The sequence below is a fragment of the Dipodomys spectabilis genome, unplaced genomic scaffold (genome assembly GCF_019054845.1).
Source record: "Dipodomys spectabilis isolate Male_0828 unplaced genomic scaffold, ASM1905484v1 ptg000096l, whole genome shotgun sequence".
NCBI classification, from domain to species: Eukaryota; Metazoa; Chordata; class Mammalia; order Rodentia; family Heteromyidae; genus Dipodomys; species Dipodomys spectabilis.
The window spans coordinates 162,822-186,545 of NW_024870773.1; the positions used below are offsets into that span (position 1 = coordinate 162,822).

At 40.8% G+C, this 23,724-nt stretch overlaps 1 protein-coding gene and 1 non-coding gene across 2 annotated transcripts in view; both read left to right on the top strand.

Moving 5' to 3' along the window:
- The first annotated feature begins 2,271 nt into the window (after positions 1-2,271).
- Lyst (lysosomal trafficking regulator) overlaps positions 2,272-23,724 on the top strand; it is a 144,170-nt gene continuing 122,717 nt past the window's right edge. Inside the window, exons 1-2 of the mRNA XM_042685962.1 lie at positions 2,272-2,353; positions 23,473-23,559. The gene's annotated coding sequence lies outside the window, so the exon portion shown is untranslated. The remainder of the gene's footprint in view (positions 2,354-23,472; positions 23,560-23,724) is intronic.
- LOC122113344 lies at positions 11,244-11,447 on the top strand. The gene has a single exon (XR_006148424.1). It is a non-coding gene; the product is annotated as a small nucleolar RNA SNORA73 family (small nucleolar RNA).

Below are 23,724 nucleotides of genomic sequence, written 5' to 3' on the forward strand. Positions count from 1 at the left end.
GCCTTTTATGAATAAAAATATTTTGGAGGCTATGTGTGTACTAGTGTCATACAAAGTCTGTCTCATTTTGATTTAATGAAATAAATATCCTCTATTATTTTCCATTCAAGGGAGAAAGTTAATTTATTACTTGACATTAGTGTGATTTGTTCATTAAAAAGGAGTGTTTAGGGTCAGATGTGATGGCTCATGCCTTTAATCCCAGCTATTAGGGAAGAGCTAAAAAGAAGTTCAAGGTAACTCAAAGCAACAAGTAACTGAGAACCCCATGTCAAACAGAAGCCAGGCATGGTGGCATGTGTCTGAGGTTCCTGGCACAATGTAGGTAAGAAGGATTGAAGTCTGAGGCCTGTCCCTTACAAAATCTAAAAAATAACTAAAACAAAAAAGAGTTGGAAGCCTGGTTCAGGTAATAGAGTACCTGCCTAGCAAGCATGAGGCCATAAGTTCAAACCCTAGTACCTCCCCTCCCTCTACAAAGGGGGGACTTAAGATTTTGATGGGTGAAAGCCAAGGATAGGAGTAGGTAAGTCAATGAATACATTAGTCTTATGTTAAACCTTGTGACACAGGTGAAACTTGGTTTTTTCTTTGTCTTTCAATTTAGAGACTTCACAGTAGCTCCAGTGCCTGGTACAGGAACTAACCCACAGTAAATGCTCATTAAAGATTTATTAGGGGGGGACCCATTTCCCTAGGGGATCTCTTTCATTAACTTGGTAGGGACTTGGTATGTTGTCTATCTCTGAGAACACACATTTTAAAAGACTGCCTGCCACAGGAAGTGGGCATCCTCTGTTTAAACATATGGAATGTGAATGGCTAAACACCAGAGTCAGATGGAGTTATTTTAAGGAGGGAAATTTCCCCAGAGAGCCTCAGATCACATCAATGGACCACTATGCACTTTGATAGTCACTGAGTCATATGAGAGTTGAAGAATTGAGAGTTGCATTTGGTGAGACAGACTGTAGACAGAATATCTGGAATGGTTTCTGTTTTTTGAGCCCTGTGCAAAAAAATCACTGAGGTGTTTGATTCTACAGCCGTTCCTATCAACTTGTAGATTATTCGCTGATGGATCGTGTTATTTGAACTTTGCAGGTGCAGCTCTTCCCCAGGAACTAGTATTTCAAAGCCTGTCAACAGTGACTAGAAGGTGGGGATGGGTGGCCCCTTAGATGCCAAACTGAACTGCCTAAGACAGCCGTCTGCTCGATTTATACGGGTATGCAGTCACTGACAGTGCCAGGCTGAAACATCCTTGGATTTAGCTTGTGGCTCCCACACTCTGGAGAGGCCGGTTTACCGAGGCTGGTGATAATCACTGATGATAAAAACGGATGATAATCAAAGCAAACCAAAGCCGGGCAGACGTTAAAGTGGTGAAGGTAAATTGTATTTAGGACTACTCCAATAGAAAGTCCTCAGTAGAGAACGGGCTCTACTATGCACAGACTAGGGATAAGTAGAGGTACAGTGTCAAAGAACAGAAAAAAGGTACACGAATGGGAGGGACGAAGTTGGGTGAATTCTGGCTCTACCAACCTAACAAGATTCCTGGAGAAAGCAGGCCAGCGTGATCAGAGAGATACCAAAGGTGGGAATGAAGACTTCTGATTAGACATGGGGGGGGGGGGGTTCTAGCTCCACTGTCCAGGCAGAGTTACTTACTATATAAAGGTTTACAAGATGGATAAATGTGGGTCCTAGAGAAGGTTCAGAAGGCTGCTTCAGGTTGGGCTGGGGGCGTGGGATCCGTTGTACACAAATGTTCTTGCACAGCGATCAATAATGCTTGGCAAGAATGCTTTGGGATCTTGGAAGAAACTTTAAGGTTCTTACAGCCCGAGCCCCAGAGCAGGCTGGAGTTTCCCAACCCCTTGTCATCTCTCTTCCATCCTCCGGATCTCATCACTGGACAGACAGCAAGACAGTCAGCTCTGCAGCGTCCCCCTGCCACTCAGCGCAGGAAAGGGGAGAGAGGGAGGGGGAGGAAGGGAGGGGGGAGGGGAACCACAAGGGGCGGAGCGCAGGCAGCTAGTCCCGCCCATCCCAGAAGGCCGCGCCCACACTCGGCCCTCCCCTCCTTCCCATTGGCTGTTCAGCACCGCGCATCACGCAGGCGACCTCGGCGTGCCCTCCCAGCAGGGCGGGGCTCCGGACCGGCGGGTTGGGCCTGCGCGCACGCGCAGAGGCGCGGGCCTGGGTCCAGGCGGGGGAGGAAGGGGCGGTGTTCCCGGTTTCCTGGGTTACCTGAGGGGGCGGGAACGGGCAGTTCGCGCGGCGGCGGCGGCGGCTGTGGAGACCGGAGGTTCTGCGGGTGAGGGAGCGCGCGGCGTCCACCAAGCTGGTAAGGCGGCGGCGCCGGCGGCGTCGCGGAGGGCGGGGATCGTGACCTAGAGTGGCCCGGCAGGGGTCGCGGCCATGCTGCGGGCGCCAGGGACGCGGCTCGCGCGCTCGGGGCTCGCATGGCCTCGGGGCTCCGAACCTTCCCGGGACGCGGGCGTCCGGACAGCGGCGAGTGGGCCGGGGGACCGGCGGGCTCCGCGGCCGGGGCCGCGACGCGGACTGGACACTAACTTAACTTCCTGGCGGACTGGTGCGACAGGCCGGTGCCCTCACCGCGCGGCTTGCGGGGTGCCGCGGCCCCCCTCGGCTCGCGGGGCGCGGGGTGACGAAGGGAGGTGACAGGTGCGCGCCGCCTCCCAGCGCACCGCCGCCTCCCGCGCCCGTCGCCCCGCCCCGGCCCGCCCTGGCCCGGCTGGCCTGTCAGTGCCGGCGCCACACCGTCTTCCCAAGACAGCCCTGCTCCCCAAGAGAGGTCTCCTCCAAGATAGACCCCCTTTCCAAACCCCCTCTCCAAGACAGCCCTGCTCCCCAAGACAGTCCTGCTCCCCAAGAGAGATCTCCTCTAAGACAGACCCCTCCCCAAGCAGATCCCTTCCCCAAGACAGACACCTCCCCAAGACAGATCCCCTCCAAGACTGAGCCCTCCAAGACAGACCCCCTCCCCAAAACAGACCCCTCCCCAAGACAGACCCTCCCCAAGACCCCTCTCCTTAGGTCCCCCCCTTAAGTCCCCTCCCCAGACCTGCTGACATTGGGGAGCCCTGACTGAGATGCCCCCCCCATTGTTGATGGATCAGGTAGGCTTTAAGAAATGCCCTCATTCTTTTTTTTTTTTAATTTAATTTAATTTTATTTGTGAACATACTGTACAGAGGGGTTACAATTACATGGGCAGGATAATGCGTACATTTCTTACCAAGCATTGCAGCCTCCCCCCTCCCCCCCTAATCCTAATCCTTCTCCTTCCTCCCCCCCCCCCAGCCCCCCCCCACCAACGTTGTAAAGTTCGTTTTGGACATGACAACTTGTACTTCTCATTGTTGCAACAGGTCCACCTGTATCCTTAAACAACTGGTTTTTCCCCATCTCCTCCACAAGTTATACTGACATCAAATATAGTGAAAGCAGGGGTTATACTGTGGGGGAGGGACATACAAAGCAACAAAGAGATAATCTTATAAATGCGTTAGAAACACATGCATGAAAGAAAAAAACATTAAAATACATATCTAAGGGTTCATTTTCCTGACATCACATTATCTGACCTTTTCCGCTTGACTCATACATATACTAGATATTGCAAATAAGGGAAACCATGGGACCTATGTTTCTTTGGGCCTGGCTTACTTTCCAAGTTTTTCCATTTCCTAACAAATGGGGCAATGTCATTCTTTCTGATGGAGGCATAGAATTCCATTGTGTATATATACCACATTTTCTTGATCCATTCATCTACTGAGGAATGCCCCCATTCTTGGCAAACAAAAAATCCACCCCTATCCCCCCACCCCCAACCATAAGCTTGGCAGAAGATCCACCTCCAGGAATTGAACTCGGTTGGTACTTAATAGGGTTTGGTTTAAGCACATAGAAAATTGCAAGAGAATTGGAGCTTGTGTTGAATCCATTCTTGTTGAACCGGGACTAGCGTTTCCTTAAAGATCGAATATACCACTTAGGCCCTCTTGGGTTTGTTTAACTGAGGAAGCAAACCAGGATGATTGAGCCTTTCTTCCTGAAGATTCTTGACTGTATTAAATGTCCACACCTAGATGCCTTGTGCTAATAAAGATGTTGACTCTAAGCTTTCTTTCATTTTAGAAATGTACTTAACTAATATATGGTATCTGTTGCCAGCAACTTTTCCTAGTGATAGCCTTTTGCTGTCCTCTATGTTGATACTGCAGTAGGACTTTCTGGAAGAGGTAGCAGAAGGAGAAAATAAGATAGTGTAATTCTATTTCCATGAAAATATTTTGTAATCTATACAATTATATAAGTACTTTGTAAGTATTTGTTGAGCAGCTACTTTTTGCTGGACACTTACAAAGAGCTAAGTCCCGCTAGTTGGGGCCTAGGGTGATATGTAGAATATTGATGTCAGATGATATTAGGGACTGTAGCAAGGGAGAAGGAGGACAGAGCCAAAACGGGTTGCAATTTTGTTTGGAGGTAGCCAGGCCAGCCTTCCTAGAGGGTGGGACTTGAGCAGCAGGAAGGAAGTGAAGGGTAATTCATGCCCCTTTCAGGGAGGAGGCAGTGCAGATAGAGGGAAAGGTTTGCAAAAGCCCTAAAGCAGGAATGTGCCTGGGTGGGTTTGCAGACTGTCCAGAGGCTGATGTGGCTGCAGTGGAGTGAGCGAAGTAAAGTTCATAGGAAGAATGACTGAGAAGTCAGTAGGATAGGAGAGCAGATTGTGGAAGGCCTTGTTAGGGAAGTGAGTCATCCTTTGAGTAAAAAATGATATCTGATTTGTGGCTAGATGGTAAGTAAATAGACCTTGTTTGGGGGGGAGGGGATGGGCTGGCGCAGCAACATCAGGAATTCCAGACCTGGGACTGTAGTTATCATTCCAGCCAGAGATGATGGAGCTTGGATCAGAATGGAATTAGCCCTAGAAAGAGAGAGTGGTGGTGATTGCTGCAGAGATAGAGAGGTAAAGGACACCAGGTTTTTTTCCAAGTAAAAAGAAAGATAGCTATGTACTGAGATGAGATCTATGAGAAGAGATGATTAGGGGGTAGAAGACAAAACTAGACATTCAAGTGGAGATTATTAGCAGTATGCCTGTGCATGTGGAGGATTTTCATGTTACCTTGAGTATTCTGTAGGTTTATTATGCTTCCCACCCCGTAGACTGACAAATTTTATTTCATATTCATTTTCTTTTTGGCTCTTTTGAACCAACCTCGTCAGTCTTTTTTTTTCTTAATATGCTTTTGTTTTTCTTTGCTTAAACTCAGGCCATACATTTGTTACTTTTGGTTGTAGAGAAACTATATTATCCAGAATTTCAGAGTACCTTTTCAGTCTGTTATCACATTTAACTTCAATGCATTCAGTCTTTTTCTGAATTATCTTTAGATGCCTGGCTTTTTTCACCCCCAGAAATACTATCAAACGTGGCTTCACGTGGCCATTTGTGAAATTACAATGGGAATGACCTGAATATTTAATACTTTACTAATAAGTCAGTAATATACAAGGATTATCCTCATTCTTTTGTTTCATTAAAGTTGGCTTGAAATAAATGGGTCATAACATATTAAGTAGAACTTTTTATTTTTACAACAAATTACACACTTGTAGCAATAGAATTTGACCTGTAAAATTTTGATAAAAAATATACAACTCTGGCAATTTAAAAGTAAATTAGAACTAGGAAATAAACCAATTATTTAAAAATACATTTCAACTGAAACATACCCTGAAAACATGTAAAAATCTGGCAGATTAATAAATAATTATAAACTGATGTTGGCGTCAGTGGGGATGCAGTATTCTCTTTGATACTGCTCTTTTGCTGCTGCTTTTCACCAGTGTTGGCCTTGTATCTTTTAATTTCCCTGGCCTTGCTTTTAGTAGTGGAAAGAGGTTTCATGCATTTGGAAATTTTGAGTGCTTACCAAATGTAACTTCTGGAAAAAAAAATAGAACAAATGACAATATCATGAAGGAGTATTACTTAAAACTGAGCCACTGGCTCATCTTTTTTTTTAAATATCGTGAGTGGTTTACATATTCAATGAAACTTTTTTTTTTTTGGTCAGTTGTGGGGCCTGAACTCTGGACCTGGGCTCTGTCCCTCAGCTCTTCAGCTCAAGGGTAGCACTCTACCACTTGAGCCACAGTGCCCACTTCTGGCTTTTTTTTCTGCTTATGTGGTGCTGAGGAATCGAACTCATGGTGCTGAGGAATCGAACTCAGGGCCTCATGCATGCAAGGCAAGCACTCTACCCACTGAGCCACTTTCCCAGCCCTGACCCTCTTAATTAATTGGAAAAGGAAACAATTTTTCCAAAAGGCCAATTATTGTTCAATTGTGAATCTTTGAAACCGAAACCCCAAAGAGATAAGGAAATGAGAGCTTCTAGTTGTCCAAATAATTGGAAAAAAAGATAGATGACTGATAAGAGTTACACACATATTTAGAAACATTCATAAAACAACTGCTACTAATCTTTAAAGGAAAGATGTTCATTACTACTTAGTAATTAAGAAGGAATGAACTATATAGCTCATGCAACAAAATGGATAATTCTCCAAATACGTAAGACTATCTGAAAAAAAAGCCAGACCACAAAGAAAAAAAAAGTACTGTATAGTGTATGATTCCATCCATGGAATGCTGAAAAATTCATAGTAATCTACAGTGGCAGAGAGTGTATCAGTGATGGCTGGTCACAGGGTGAGGGTAGGTGGAGAAGGAAGGATAACAATGGTATACTGAGGCACTTTGGTAGTGATAGCTGTGTTTACTGTCTTGATTGTGATGCTGGTTTCATGGGTGTGTACATATGTTGAAACTTATCAAATTACACATTTAAAATATGCATGGTATATACCAACCATATCTTAATAAAGTAGTATTTTTATTAGCTCTACTATGAAAAAAACAAAGGACTCCAAAATGAAAGAAGCCTGTCTGAAAAAGCTACATACTTTACTATTCCAAATATGTGACATTCTGGAAAAGGTAACACTCTAGAGACAATAAAAAGGTCAGGGGTTGCCAGAGGCTGAGGGGAGGGAAGGATGAATGAGAGAGGGAACACAGCAAAATTATTCTTTAGGTGTGCATCACTATGCGACTGTAACATGTACAATACAGAGTGACCCTTAAGGGTGATAATGACTGGACAGTGTAGGTTCTATTGTAACAAGTTGATCTTTGTGGCATGGGGCATCAGTAGCTGGAGTTGCAGTGCCAGTGTGAGGAAGGGTTGTATGGGACCTCTGCTTTCCAATTTGTAACTGGTCTAAAAAAATAAAGTTTTATTTATTTTAGGTGATACAGGGGTTGAACTTCGTTTTCACTTATTAAACAGGTGCTCAATCACTTGTACCATGTTCTAGGCCAAAAGATGATTTTTTTTTTTTTTTTGCCAGTGTTGGGGCTTGAGCTCAAGGCCTGGGTACTGTCCCTTAACCTTTTCAACTCTAGACTGGCACTCTTCTACTTGTACTCTCCACTACTTCCAGCTTTTTGGTGGCTAATTGGAGACAAGTCTGGTTCAGCCTGCCTAGGCTGGCTTTAATTACGATCCTCAGTTCTCAGCCTTGTGAGTAGCTAGGATTACAAGTGTGAGCCACCAGCACCCTGTGTATTTTTAAGTAATTATAATCAATTTTTTGCCAGAAACTTGGATAATTACATATTTTACATGTAAAAATTGGGAATGGGTAAGGAAAGCTGAGAGAGTACACATTTAAACTTTTTCTTTTTTCTTTTTGTCAGTTGTAGGGTTTGAACTCTGGACCTGGGCTGTGTCCCTCAGCTCTTAGCTCAAGGCTAGCATTCTACCACTTGAGCCACAGTACCACTTCTGGCTTTTTCTGTTTTATGTGGTGCTGAAGAATCGAACCCAGGGCCTCATGCATGTGAAGCACATATTCTACCACTGAGCCCTCTTCCTAGCCCCCACATTGAAACTCTTTAAAAAAATCATTTTGTTATATTTAAATAGTTACATGAAGACTTTCAATTTAACATGTCTATTCATGTGTACAGTATATCTTGACCAGTGTTACATTGAAACTTTTGACACTGATTCATATAAAAATAATAGAGTTGCTAGATGCTGGTGGCTCACACCTATAATCCTAGCTACTCAGAAGGCTGAGATTTGAGGATCAAGGTTCAAAGCCAGCCCAGACAGGAAAGGCTGTGAGACTCTAATTAACCACAAGAAAACTGGAAGTGGTGCTGTGGCTCAAGTGGTAGAGCTGAAGAGCTGAGGGATAGCGCCCAGGCCCAGAGTTCAAGCCCCAAAAACTGACAAAAAAAAAGCCAAAGTGGAGCTGTGGCTTAAGGGATAGAGCAGTAGCTTTGAAGGGGGTGGGGAGCATGGAAAGGCAGCTTAGGGGCAGTGTCTAGGCCCTATGTTCAGAGAGAGAGAGAAAAAAAAGGAATCTTTTTAAACTGACCTCATGCTCACTTTGCCAAAAATCGAATATATCTGTAATAATAAACTTTTTATAGCATGTCATAATGTGCTGAATATACATCCATTTTTTAAATTTTACACCCTCCTCCCAAGGTCTCTGAGAATTAGTTAAAGATGAGGAAAGTCTCCATTGTAAAAGCTCTAGGAAGGCATGAAGAGGATGGAGACAGCAGAAAGTCCTTTAGAAAGGACTAGCTTAGAAATGAGGTAAAGGATAAGGAGGATCACAGAAAGTATTAATGATTCTAGATTGTATAGTGATGTTGATAAATGTTCTTTATTTAAAAGTACAGATGAGGATGTAAAATGCACCAGTTTTCTTCAGTTTGGTGAAATTTACTGGTTCATTTCCTTACTGGGACCAAATTGAATAAAGTTACACTTTTAGAAACTGAACCAGATAAAACATGTTTAGCCAATAAATGTGTTCTTCCAGTGAACGTATTTGGGATGACTGGTGGGCGGGGAGGAGATATGCTTGGTAGAAGACTCATTTTTCTTTAAGGGTCAGGCATCAGGACCCCTTTCATAGACTGAAGAAAGGGAGCCATTTAAGAGGAAGAACATTGAAGTCTTAAGGGAAAGATAATTGATCAAATGTAATCTCAGAGGAAATGGGGGTTGGGACCAGGAGCAAAGGTGAGCTAGGATTACTCCAAAGAAGAGACGTCTCATTTCAGAAAGAAAAAGAAATACAGAGAGCATGAGGCTCTGATCTCCAGCTCTAGTACCACCACAAGCTACCTATATCCATGTGGAAAGTGAAGAGATTAAACCTGAATGGAGTAGAAAGGAAAGTGTGATGGAGAACTGGGGTGGAAGAGTGATGTGAAGTCAAAAGGGTTGAGAGTGGTAATGAGGCCACTAGTTAAACGGCTGGATCTTGGGGCTCCTGCATGAGTAAGGAAGAAAAGTCAAACCAAGCTGGGGCCTGATGTGAATGAATGTGAAAACTGAAGAGGATGAAGAACTTGAGTGAAGAAAGAATTAGTGAGGAGGACTGATGTCAGTAATGGGGTACTAGAGATGGGAAAATTAGGCATGTGAGATGTGAGAATCGGAGCAATCACAAGTTATGAGTCCAAATATAACAAGGTAGTGATTAGTTAATAGAGCTAATTAAATCAAAAGCATATAACTGGGAGAAAGCTAGGGAAGGGGTGACATTATTCAAAAAGAAATGTGCTCATTACTTGACTTATGTAACCCCTCTGTACATCACCTTTATACTAACAAAAATACGAAAAACCCCAAACGTAATACAGTAAAAGCTGTTTATCGGGCCCTTCATACTAGCCATCATATAATCCTGTAAGGTACATAATAGTATTAACATTAACAATGAGGAAATTGTCCAGGTGTCAGTGGCTCACACCTAAAATCCTAGCTATTTAGGAGGCTGAGATCTGAGGATCATGGTTCAAAGCCAATCAGGTAGGAAAGTCTGTGAGACTTATCACCAATTAACCACCCAAAAGCTGAAAGTGGAGTTCTGGCTCAAGTGGTAGAGCACTAGACTTAAGCAAAAAAAGCCAAGGGACAGTGCTCAGGCTGTGAGTTCAAGCCCTTGTGTGTGTGTGTGAGAGAGAGAGGGGGGGGGGAGAGAGAGAGAGAGAGAGAGGGAGAGGGAGGGAGGGAGGGAGAGAGTTAAATAACTGATTGAAGTCTGAAACTTGGGAATAACAGGAGTCTTTCTAGCTCATCTTTATGGCTGACTATTGCCCATGCTGGCCTGAAGGAGGAGTTATTAAACAATGTTTGACAAGAAATGTATCCATTACCTTACTCATGTAACTGTAACCCTCCTGTACAGCATCTTTGCAATGAAATAAAATAAAATAACAAAGAGGAAGTCAAAGATCTTTATATCTGGTGTGTTGAGATTACCAGTGTCTTTGTGTGTACATGCCTCTGTGTGTGTGTGTGTGTGTGTGTGTGTGTGTGTGTGTGTGGCACCTCACAAAGTCAAGAAAGAAGAGAGTTAACAGAGTGGTTGATAGTTTTAGAGACAACTCAGGAAAGTCAAATTAGATAGGGATTTGAACAATGCTTGTTGGAATGAATTTGGCAACTAGAATGTTATTGTTGATCTTGGCCTGATTGGTAGTAGACTGGTACGAGCAAAAGCCAGGCTGCAGTGCACCGAGAAGTGAAGTAAAATAAGAAGAGCACTCCATTATAGACTTCCCTTAAACAATCTTAAATTTTTTAAAAATGTCTTAGCAAGCTTTAGTAAAACAGGATAACGTAGGGAGAAATGGGAAAGAGAGAAACATTTCCTACTCTATTCAGGAAATGGGAGTGAGACTCCTTGAATAATCTTTTTTTGTTGGTGGTGGTGAGGCTTGAACTCTGGGCCGGGGCACTGTCTCTCAGCTCTTCAGCTCAAGGCTATTGTTCTACCACTTGAGCTACAGCACCACTTGGAGATTAGAGTCTCCCGGCCTTTCCTGCCTGGGCTGGCTTTGAACTGTGATCTTTAAATCTCAGCCTCCTGAGTAGCTAGGGTTACAGGTGTGAGCTACCATGCCCAGCTTCCTTGAATAATCTTAAAAGAGGTTTCAGAAGGATGAAGGATTTTTCTTTCTTTGGTCTTGATTTTCTCCTCCTCCTCCCTCCTCCCTCCTCCCTCCTCCCTCCTCCCTCCTCCCTCCTCCTCCTCCTTCTCCTCCGAACTTTAACTCAACTCCATATCTGATCAGTAGCTAATGCTCTACCAACTGAGCCACATCTCCAAACCCTTTCTTTTCAAATGTAGGCAAAGTAGGAGAGAGCCTAGGGGAGCATAGGGCTCTGCCCAATGATGTCTAGTCCCTTTCCACAATGTTGGATATGAAGCTGGGCTTTGTGTCTGCGCCTGCATATTCCTACAGCTTCCCAGAGTCCTGTGGACAATGACTGGGGAGATAAGCCATGCAGGAAACAGTATAAACAAACAAACAAATAAATAAAAGTAGGAGACAGTTGAGTATGGAAGCAGTAGTATCTAGTCAGTAACTTGGTTGCGGTTTGTAAGATGAAAGGAAGGAAGGTGTTATAAATCAAATAAGGCAAACTTAATTAAAATTTATCAACTACCACCATGGCTAGGAAGCATTTATTGAAGAGATGAAATTCTTAATTTGAATGACACTGGAAAATTTGTATTTGGAGTGTAGGATAGCTCCAGAATTCATTTCAACTCTAGTATTATTTTTTTGGAATGCGTTAGCCATGTCCCAGTGCAAGATTGTTGCTGGGATAAATTTGTTGTTTCTAGGGGGTTATTCTTCTTTTTTTTGGGGGGGGGGGTCCGGTTGTGGGGCCTGAACTCTGGGCCTGGGCGCTGTCCCTCAGCTCTTCAGCTCAAGGTTAGCACTCTACCACTTGAGCCACAGCGCCACTTCCGGCTTTTTTCTTTTTGCTTATGTGGCGCTGAGGATTGAACCCAGGGCCTCAGGCATGCAAGGCAAGCGCTCTACCACTGAGCCACCTTTCCAGCCCCTAGGGGGTTATTCTTATACTTATCTCCCTCTCCCTCTTTCTCTGTTTTTTAAAGTGAACTATCTTTTTCCTGTGGACATGACTCTGGTGGTAATGTCTACTTAGAAATATTTTCTGGTTAATTATATTTAAGTTTTTTTGTAATACCAGTAGATTCTTGGCTGAGTTCAGTGTTTAGTAATTTGTTAATTTAGCATAAGCAAAAATCTGTGTGCTTTTAAAGTGTTATGAACTTTTGAGAACAATCATAGTATATTAATTTTTTTCATCTCTTCTGTCCTTAACATTGATCTGATGAAAATGTGATTATTAGTTCCATGGGTCATTTGTATTAGCTCTGTAGATAAAAGAAGAATAATAGTCATGATTGTACAAATAATATTTGGACAGTATAGTTATTATTATATTGTATTTGGAGAGTGTGAAATTAAAACAGTGGAAAGAATGATTTCCTCTTTTTATCATAGTCATTTGGACTATTTGAAAGGGCAACCAAGCATATTTATCATATTCATAAAATGCATTCATTGTTATAACTTCTGGTTATTCATTCATTGAAGTGCAAAATGCAGTGTATATCTTGGCCACTGACAAAAGGAGGTTTTACTGGTGTAACTTGTAGAATGTATGGGTTCTATACCCTCTTTATGTGCACGCTTCCCCTGCTTTTTATGTTAGACTTTGTTTGACTTCACTGCATTATGACTTGAGGTTTATTGAAGTTAAAATCCATTGCCATTTTTTAATTTCCTCTTGGTGCTTCCAGTGACATTGATGTTGATAATTCTTTTTGAAATTTATTTTATTATTATTCTTTTTTTCTAGTATTGGGGTTTGAACTCAGGACCATAACTTTGCTTGGCTTGCTCCCTTAGTCAAGCTGCCAGACTAGCTGTTTGCTGGTTGTTTTGGATATAGAATCTCCTGGACTTTTCTGCCCAGGCTGATTTTGAACATCAGCCCCTGTGATGTAAAGGCTAATTGAGGGTACTGCTTACCCAGATAATGAAATGTTAGGATCTGTTTCCTTATGAATTGGACTGTCGTTTATGATTCCAATGAATCTGAGTGACATTTTTAGCTGTTAAAGGATTTGGATGGGAAGGAATAGAGACCATAGACAGGGTGACTAATACTAGTTAGAAGAGAGATTCTTGGGAATAAAGTTAAAAGAAGGACCAGATTCATGGTAATTACTAATCCTTCTCTAAACAGCCAGGTGCTTTGCTGTGCATTCTACAAGAGTTCTCTCATTTAATATTCAAAACTGTTTCAGCACTCTTATAAACTAAGTTATAAAACTAAGAAACTGAGGCTTAGAAATAGGAAATCAAATACTCAGTATTGCAGAGCTAGTGATAGCAGATGTCATATGAACCAGCAACCTGTCAAGAAAGAGAATTGTCTACACTAGATGAAGCTCTGTTCTAGTTTCTCATTTGATTAACTGGGACTGGGTAGAGGCCATAAACTGGAATAGTAATGAGGAAGAGGTCAGTTTTGTTGGATGGAGGAGTTGTTGGACACAGAATACTGGGAGATTGATGAACCTTAATCCTGGCTTCTGACATCCAATAACTTTCCAGCATTGGCCAACTGCTGACCTTAACTGTGTTTAATGTCCAATGAAACAAGTAAGGATAGCAATGTTACTTATGAGATTGTTCTGAGGATTGAACCAACTACTGTATAGTTGCTGAGAGCTTACAGTTGAATCAGATATATAGTAATGGATAACTATGGATATTAGCTACATTCCCATCAGCATTGTCATTATTCTGTAAAAATCCAAACTTTTGTTTTGAGGACAGATGATCTAGCCAGCATAAAACTTGTCACACATATCTTCCAGCAAGGAATAAAGCCAGGATAGACGATTTGCTTCGGTAGCCTTCATATATATGTGTATATGTATGTGTATATATATACACACACACACACACACACACACATATGTGTGTGTGTGTGTGTGTGTGTGTGTATGTGTTAATTAGTTTTCTCATTGCTGTGACAAAATGCCTGACATAAATAACTTACAGGGAGGAAAGAAGGAAAGATTTATTTTGGCTCACAGGTTCTGAGGATTCAGTCCATGAGGACTTGGCTCTTTGTACTTGGGTAGAGCATCATGGAAGTGAGAGCCCTAGAAGAAGAATTTCTTCTAGTAGACAGGAAGGACAAATAGGAGGGGGGAGGGAAGAGGGAGAAAGGGAAAAGGAGAAGGAGAGGGGAAGAGGAGAAGAAGAATTCAGAACAGACAAGATATAGTCCCCGAAGATGTGAACCCAGGCACTTATTTCCTCAGCTAGTTCTGCCTCTTAAAGATTCAGAACCTCCCCAAATAACGCCACCAATTGGGCATCAGGCATTCAACACATGACCTATGAGGAACATTTAAATTCAAACCATAATACTGTCCACTATAAAATAGATTTTAAGGGACATATATTAATAAAAATGTGATATATAAATAATATTTTTAATGAGCTTTCTGTTTTAAGTCATTATTTCAGAATCATTCAAATGAATATTGTTGAACACCTCAAGTATTTACCAAAAAGTTACTAGGTAAAACATAAGTTAACAGAGATCATCTTGCCTAATAAATAAGTAATCATTAAGAAACTCAGGCAAACACATAGGGCTATTTTTAAAGGGAATTTACCAGGATTTTTGTTTTTGTCAATTGATGAAATATTATGAATTGCATGTTTTGAGCACTAGTATTTGGTGAGGAAATTTTATGTTTTCTAACCAAGCTATAAGAAACAAAGTTTATCATTACACCAATTTTGCTTCTCTTTTCCTTTTTCTGTAGCATGCAGAGTCAGAAGCAGAAAATGTAAGACCTTCCTTGCATTTATGGCCATTGCTTTCTTGGAAACTGCATCATTTTTCTCTTGTACAGGGTCAACTTGAAATTATCTTTTTCTTCCTCAAGATAGCCCTCTTGGTTGTCATATGTTTAGCTGTGTTGAGCTTTTAGATAAAAATGTGCAGTTTACTAGCAATGTCTATTGCTGTGATGTGATCTCCTAGGGTCTACTTTGCTATCTGTGGAGTAGATGTTTTGGGAGGGAAAGCGAGGCTGCCCATAGCTCTGTATGACTGGCTAGAAACTGCTATATTCCTCACTTGCTGCTCTGGCCCTTTATTTTCACCGCAGTGTGATGCTGACTATGTACATATTTGATGGTTAGAACAGTCTGAAACTACCAAATAGAGATGAGTAAGCAGATTTATATATATTTGTTGAAATGTATAATAGGCAATAGATATTGGTTGAATTAATGGACTTTTGAAAAGGGAAACTGAAGTACATTGTGCCCCTATCCCTTATCACTGACTGGATATTTGATATTTCTTGAGAGGGAAACAGAGGGGCCAACTTCTTCCCCTATCAATGAGCTTGATTTTATGTATAATGGTTTATGTAATGTCCTTGGAGCACTGACTTATAACACAAAAATGAAAGATACTTTAAAATGCTCTTGTATGATGAGGACAGCCCCAAAGGTGAAGAATGTGGCAGTCATGAACTAATTTTGGGGTATACATAATGTAATTTTATAATCAAGAAGATAAATGCATGAAAATCCTAAGACTGAATGTACAACTTAATTCTGTGATCTTATAGGTGGGTAGTGGGTTGTGAAAATCAGCTAAAGCCAGCGAATAACTGTGGAACAAAGCGTCACTTAGGGAAAGCAGAGCCACGGTTTGCTTTCTTGTCTTTTCCAAAAGATAATGGGAATAATCAGTGGATCTGACATCGAGGCTGGGTTTGATCTACTATGAGTGCAAGTGATATTGGGAAAAGCCTTGTTTATTCGTGTCAGACATGAGTTGATATGAATTGAGTACCTTCTGATATAAGACAAAATCCCTGCTGTTAAGGAACTTGGCTTTTTCAGGCTTACAATGGATCTGTTGTCCAAAATAATGATCATCATGGTTACTCAACTGCAATGACCTTAACTTTCACTTCTTGAGAACCTATTTGCAAGGCCATACTTGGGATACTGTCATCACCTGCATTGTTTGTTGTAGAAATCTAAACAGGTCAACATTCTTCAGCCGTACATTGGAAAGTAATACATACTTGCTGATTACTTGTTGATTTTCTGCTATCTACCAACACTTGCACGGCTTCATTCTCTTTCCCTCCCAGTCAGTTTCCTTTTGGATGGCTCTAACCAGTATCTTTGATTCCCTTTCACTTCTCCCTCTGCCACTTCCACCCGTCCAGACTCCCACTTCTAGATCAGTGATGCAGTCTGCATTCTTCACTGTTAGACCCAGGCTGCTGAATCTTGTTGCAGAATCTGAACTGATACCATCAGAAATTCGTGGCTTTAACCCTCTGCTGATCTCTCAAGACCACTAGTAAGTACTCATCACTATTCTGTCCTACTGGATTGTCTCCCAAAATTTTTTCTAAATTACTTGACTCCAGTCACAGCCCAACTTTCTCAGCAGATATCCTTGTCTGTTACTTGAGTGAGAAAGTTGAGGTCCCTCAGATCTTGAGGTCCCTCCATTCCTGACCTTTTTTGGGGGGTCAGTTGTGGAGCTTGAATTCTGGGCCTGGGCACTATCTCTGAGCTCTTCAGCTCAAGGCAAGTGCTCTACCACTTGAGCCACAGTTTTTGCCACTTCTGGTTTTCTGGTGGTTAATTGGAGATAAGAGACTCATGGACTTTCCTGCCTGGGCTGGCTTTGAATCATTATCCTCAGATCCCAGTCTCCTGAGTAGCTAGGATTACAGGTGTAAGCCACTGGCTCCCAGATTCACCTCTATTCTTGATACTGTCTTCATTAATTGCTTTTTCCTTTTGTCCTCATTTATTCCTTCTTTTGTCCCCGTCTTTGTGTCTTATCACTGCTGGCCATGGTGGTATCCTAGTAAATTGATTTGCATGGGAAAGGGAGTGGGGGGGGGGAACCCTGACCCTGATATATAGTATTTGCTTATTTTCATGGTATAAATACTCCACTGTGGCTGACTTCAAGGTACAACAAGGCATGTTGTGTGATGCCGAGGAGAAACTCACACAATCAGGTCCCTGATTATTCTTTCCTTATAGCCTAAAAATACACCCAGGTTCTCCCATTTCTGAAACAAACAAGCCAATTAAACCCAACTAATTTTTTTCTAAAATACCTTCTTTGATCTATGGCATCGTTTCTCCTCTGTTTCCTCCTTTTCATTTCTAGTCCTACTTTCTCAGAAGAATAATAATCATGTTTTACACTATTTCCTTGTTTTGTCTAGTATTGGAATCTGTTGTTAGACTTGGCTTGGTTGTTGAGAAAGGTATGCATTTTGAGCATTGCTGCAATTGGAATGAGTAGCATAGTAGATGAGTCTCAGTGTCACTGGCTAGTAGCTGGTCATTGGCCTCACGGAGAGAGGACTAAGCTCACCAGGCCAGGTTGGGGGTGGGGCATTGCTCTGGCAGTGACTACACACATGCCCTGGCACAGACTGAAGTTACTTGGGTGATACAGCACAAAGTGGATGTTCTGTAGTGGTACCTAATGACTAAACAGTGAAGCTGGCATGTTAGTTTCTCATCATTATGATAAATACATGAGAGAAACCTTTAGAAGGAGAAAAAAACCATTTTAACTTATGGTTTCAGAGTTTTTTGTCTCTGGTTAGTGGGCCTAAAGCAATGAGGGGAGGAAAAGGGGCAATGGGGCCATGGCGGGAGGCTATAAACCTCATAATAGCCAGGAAGCACACAGAGAGGTAACAGAAAAGGTCTAGGGGCAAGATACTCTTCAGAGAAATACCTACCCCCAGCAAGGACTTTTCCAGTTAGACACCTTTTATGGTTTCACCACTTCTGGATAGTCTATTAAATTTGAATCCAATAATGGATAAAACCACTGAATAGTTCCAGGCCTCCCTGCCACCCAATCTAATTGTCTCTCGTAGGCACACCCAGAAGTTTGCTTTCCTATGAAACTCAGTCCTGTCAGGTTGACCATCAGATGATCCACCACAGTGGGGATGCAGCAAATTAAAATGCTAAGTTTCTAAAGCTCAAAGAAAAGGCATATAAAATGCCTTCAGTATAGCCTCTGGGGCAAAAGTAGCTGTAAAGCATTTACTGAATCTTTATGGAACAATTAGAAATCATACATGAAGGGAAACAGAGAATGAAAATAAATAGATTCTTATTAACAAACTGACTCTATACCTGGATACACAGAATAATGGAAAGTTCTCAGCTTCTATTCTCTGTATTTCCCTACATGGATAGTGATCTACATGCAGACCGATAAAGGTAGAAGTAAGGAAAGGGAAATAATAGGAGAATATTGAAGTTGAAGGTGGAAGAGATTATACAGGAACCTCTGGCAACTCTAAATAAGTTCACATCTCAGAGCCAGATTCTGAGAAGATTTGTTAATGTCTTTGCCCAACTGATAATCTTAAATAATTATGGTAGAAATGTGAAAACTTACAGAAGACTGAGGAGGGGAAACACTGCAGAATTAAAAAACACTGTAGACTCTATAGACTTTTATTGAACTTGATGCCATCTCCCCAAAGGACTTTAAAAGACTCACAAATGTTGACGGAAGGAAAAGGTGATCAGAGTTGTGTAGTTCTTTAGGAAGAATTCATTTCTGATAACCTAAGTTTCTATTTTTTGGTATAGAGGAGAATATTGCAGCAGTAACAAATCTAGATTTCCCTGAAGTATTTAATAGTCTTTCTATCTTCCCATACCCGGGGAACCAAAGGAGAGCTCATACTGTACTACAGTTTGTGAACAATGGAACTCAGTCTTGGTTTAAGGTCATTAGTAGCCTAGGGTGAAGCCTCTTAGGAGTAACATGTTTTGACCCAGTGCAAGAAACACCAGAAAAGCAAAACAAAAACCTCATGCTCTTCACACTGCTAAATCTGTTAATCATCTTCTTACATATGTACACATGTACTCTGACATTCATATTCATCTGTTAGATGAACTGGGTTGTATGCTATTAGATCCTCTTAATTTTGCCTCCATTGCTCCTAGCATTATTCTTTTCATTCTAGTTGACCTTTCTTTCTTGGTTGTGCTAACATGCTGTATCTCAGCTTAGAGAAGCTCTGATATCAGTTTTTTAAAAATTGTTTTAGCCTGTGCCTCTCTTAAGTTGTCTGCATGCTTTGTAGCAGAACTTCTCAATAGTGGTGTTTAGATTGCTTGCTTTTATTCTGTCAGTACTCTTCTCTACTTCCCTGATATCATTCTATGACAAGTTTGTCAGGAACTTCCATGTTGCTAAATCCAAGTTAATTCCCAGTCTTCCTCTTCCTTCTTCTCTTAGCAAGATTTTATATCGTTGCTCACTCTTTCCTTTTCTGAGCTTTCTGTGCTTGATTTCTGGGAGGCAGTATGCTGCTGACTTGTCTCCCACTTCACTTGCTGTTCCTTTTCTTTCCTGGGCAAAATGCTTCTCCTCCCTTGATTCCGCCCAAACTTGGGCATCATCCTAAGTTCCCACTGTTAATTGCAGCAGTGACAAGCAACATGTGACTTTTGTCTGCTATGTTAGTGAGCAAAGATCACAAGACAGCCCCACAGCCCCATTGTCTCTGCAAGTTCTTATAGACAACACTGCTCTGGAATTTCATTCTAGTAAATTGATTCAGCAGTTCCCTCTTTCCCACCAGAACCATAGTCTTGTATTTCCATCTGCCTACTTAACATCCCTTACTTGGTTTCTGAGAGAACTATCAGACTTGACATAGGTAAAGCGGAGCTCTGTCTTCCATCTGCCTTGCCCTTCTGTTGTCAGGAAACAATAGTATTTTTCATGAGGGGATATGAGATTAGGAATTTATTCTTAGGAAGAGACATTTTCAGGGACACTTCTGTTCTCTCTTTGCACATGTTAGTTCAGTGCCTGGGAGGTAGGACTGGTGACTTTTTCACTCCTTCTTTAAATAGTCACTTTCAACTTCTCTGCTTTTTCTTTGCAGTATTGAGGTTTGAACTTGGACCTCACACTTGCTAGGCAGGTGCTCTACTGCTAAGCCATGCCTCTAGTCCTTGATTTTTCTTTTGCATTTAATATTCACTGTATCAAACATGCATTTATATCAGTACCTTAAAATACATATTTCCAGGTACCCTCATGACCCATTTTTTACTCTAGACAGATTTCTGCTCAAATTTCACTTCTTCAGACCTTCTAGAGTAACATCCTATCACTGTATTCTGTTTTAATTTTTTTGTAGCTTTTACTAATGTCTGACATGCTAATATATGATTTTTTTAATCTGTCTCTATTGCAGTCCATGAGGGTAGGTTTTATTTTTGCTCTTCTTAGAGCATAATATAGTAGCTGGCACATAGTAAATATTTACTATATTGAATAAAATGACATATTGATGAAGTTTCTGATGATCTGAAACTAGAAGATTTAGTTAAAACATTAAAGCAGGATCCTTTTTTACTGTTTTTTTTTTTATTGTTCTGTTCATATTTCATTAATCACTATATGAAATCAGACTAAACTTATTTTCTGAGGTTATTTATATGATTAAAAGTAATTATTACTATATGTTTCATATATAGTAAATATAATTATAAACATTCTAGAACTGTTGGGACTCATTTTTTTCTGTTATGATACATTGTATGATACATTGTATTACAATACATTATATTGCAAATGCAAAATTATAGTAATATATTGACTTTAAAATTGGCCTTATAAGAATAAGACACTCTTTTCCCATAAAAAGCTTATGATCTAGGGTATAAGAAAGGCAAATAACTGAGTAGTTACAAGGTATCTGTATAGTTCAGAAACAGATAAATATGTATGCTGTGCAAAGATATCTCTAAGCCTACTAAAATATGTATTTCCAGACTTGATGGAACTTGATATGAGTAGTATATACAATAATATAATATAATATGAAAATTAGAATACAAAGTGGGTACTATTGGCTTATGCCTGCAATCCTTGCTACATGTGAGGCTTATTTCATAAGGATTATGGTTCTAGGCCAGCCAGGACAGAAAAATCTGAAAAACGCAATCTCAGTTGAAGAAGCTGGGTATGATAGTACATACCTGTCATCCCAGCTATAATAAGAAACAAAAAAAATAAGAAAGAAGTGCTCAGGCAAGAATGAGACCCTGTGTCAAAATCATTAGTGCAAAAGAGGGCAGGAGGCATGGCTCAGCAATAGAGTGCCTGCCTTGTTAATGTGAGACCCTGAGTTCAAATCCCAGGATAACCAAAACAACCAAATTTGAACACAGTTGTATGTAAAGAGTGGTGGTAGAGTCAGGGATCTGCCTGCTGAAAGTAGTAATTATGGTCTTGGACAGTCTGAAACTCTATGGATGTGGATCTGGGCTTTTCAGAATCTGGAGATAAAGAAGCCATGTCTGTTTATGAGCCTTAGAGAAATCCCTTATTATGGCTTAGAAAATGTCTTTTAGTAAGAGCAAAACAGTTGTAGGATACATGAATCTATCAGTAGTCCAGATATCACTAGTTAACCAGCAGTTAGAACAGTGAGTGGAAAACCATTTTTAGACCATAATTTGAATGATCATTTCCTCTTTCATAATTTTTAGGTTTAAAATATACACAGATTTTGATTAGCTCAGAAGCAGTCATGGAAGGCATTTTGACTCCTTCCCAAGACTTTTGTTGGGTTGAGCGGCTATACTGGCCACTAGTGGTCATCTAGAGGAGCGAGTATGAGGGCCAGCCCTTGTTTGCAGTTGCACCCATCTGAAAGGGTGGTTTCTCCCCACACACCAAGCTCTTCTAGTCTAACATGCCTCTGTCTCCTTCCTTACCATGTTCTCAAGAGCCCAGAATAATGTATGCTACAAGAAGTGTTTGCCAAGAAAACTCAGGGTAGGTTTCCAGATTTGAGTGCTCTGAAGCAATTAAAGATTGCTTTTATTTTTTTAAAGTCTTGTAACTAAAACTAAACCTTTAAAACTGTAATAAGAAATATTTTGATGTTTATTCCCGTTAAAAACTAAAGTGAAAGTGGTTGGGGAATTGGCTCAGTGGAAGAGTACTTGCCTGGCAAAGTGCAAGATCTTTTTTTTTTTTTTTTAATTTAATTTAATTTTATTTGTGAACATACTGTACAGAGGGGTTACAATTACATGGGCAGGATAATGCATACATTTCTTACCAAGCATTGCAGCCTCCTCCTTTGGTTTACCCTTCACATCCCTTCCCAGCCTCCCTCTTCCCCCCCAATCCCAATCCTTCTCCTTCCCCCGCACCGACGTTGTAAAGCTCGTTTTGGACATGACAACTTGTACTTCTCATTGTTGCAACAGGTCCACCTGTATCCTTAAACAACTGGTTTTTCCCCATCTCCTCCACAAGTTATACTGACATCAAATGTAGTGAAAGCAGGGGTTATACTGTGGAGGAAGGACATACAAAGCAACAAAGAGATAATCTTATAAATGCGTTAGAAACACATGCATAAAAAAACATTAAAATACATATCTAAGGGTTCATTTTCCTGACATCACATTATCTGACCTTTTCCGCTTGACTCATACATATACTAGATATTGCAAATAAGGGAAACCATGGGACCTATGTTTCTTTGGGCCTGGCTTACTTCACTTAATATAATTTTTTCCAAGTTTTTCCATTTCCTAACAAATGGGGCAATGTCATTCTTTCTGATGGAGGCATAGAATTCCATTGTGTATATATACCACATTTTCTTGATCCATTCACCTACTGAGGGGCATCTGGGTTGTTTCCATATCTTAGCTATCGTAAATAATGCTGCAATAAACATTGTTGTGCTGGTAGCTTTAGTGTGGTCTTGTTTGTAAACATTTGGGTAAATCAAAGTGCAAGATCTTAACTTAGGTTCTCAGCTCTGGAGGGAAAAAAAGTATAAAAACTGAAGTGAAGGGGAGGAGAGACTAGATAGCTAAAGAAAAGCATCCTGATGCTATCCTAGAAGTAGGAATTTTTCCATGGTAGTCTAGAAATAGTCATCATTGTATTGTACACAAGTAATTAATTTGTTTGAAGAATATGAAATTTGGTAATTAGTCATCGGTGACTCATTTTGTGTTCATCATATATCTTTCACCCTGACGGGACAACAATAATTTTGCTGTTCAGGAATTCTGAGTTATACATAAGTGATATGCTACCAACTTGATTAGTACCAACTTGATTCTTCTTGGTAGATAACTTGTGATTTACTGGAAAAAGAGAAGAGATCTATGGTTAAGTTCATAGCACCATGTTCCGGAACTCCCTCCCTCAAAACTCACTTCTTAAAGCTAAACATTCTTTTTAGTGTACTCCTGAGATTATAAAAACTTCATTGGTTGACCCAGTTATTATATGTCAAGACTGGCCAGTGATTTTATGTTAGAATCTTATTTGTTAAAATTCTTTATTGTTTACTATTGGAATTCATATATTTGGGGTTTTTTTGTAGGTGAAGCTTTATCCTAAGAGTGTGTTTTGTCTAGTTTTTGAACCCAAATTATACATTTGTAAATGTTACAGAAGCGTTAAAAGACTGGTAAGTATCAAATGTAAGAAATATTAGCAATCAAAAGGCTTAATTCAGGGCTGGGAATTTGGTTCAGTGGTAGAGTGAATGTCTTGCATACATGAGGCCCAGGGTTCTATTCTTCAGCACCACATAAACAGAAAAAAGCCGGAAGTGGCTTTTTTCAAGTGGTAG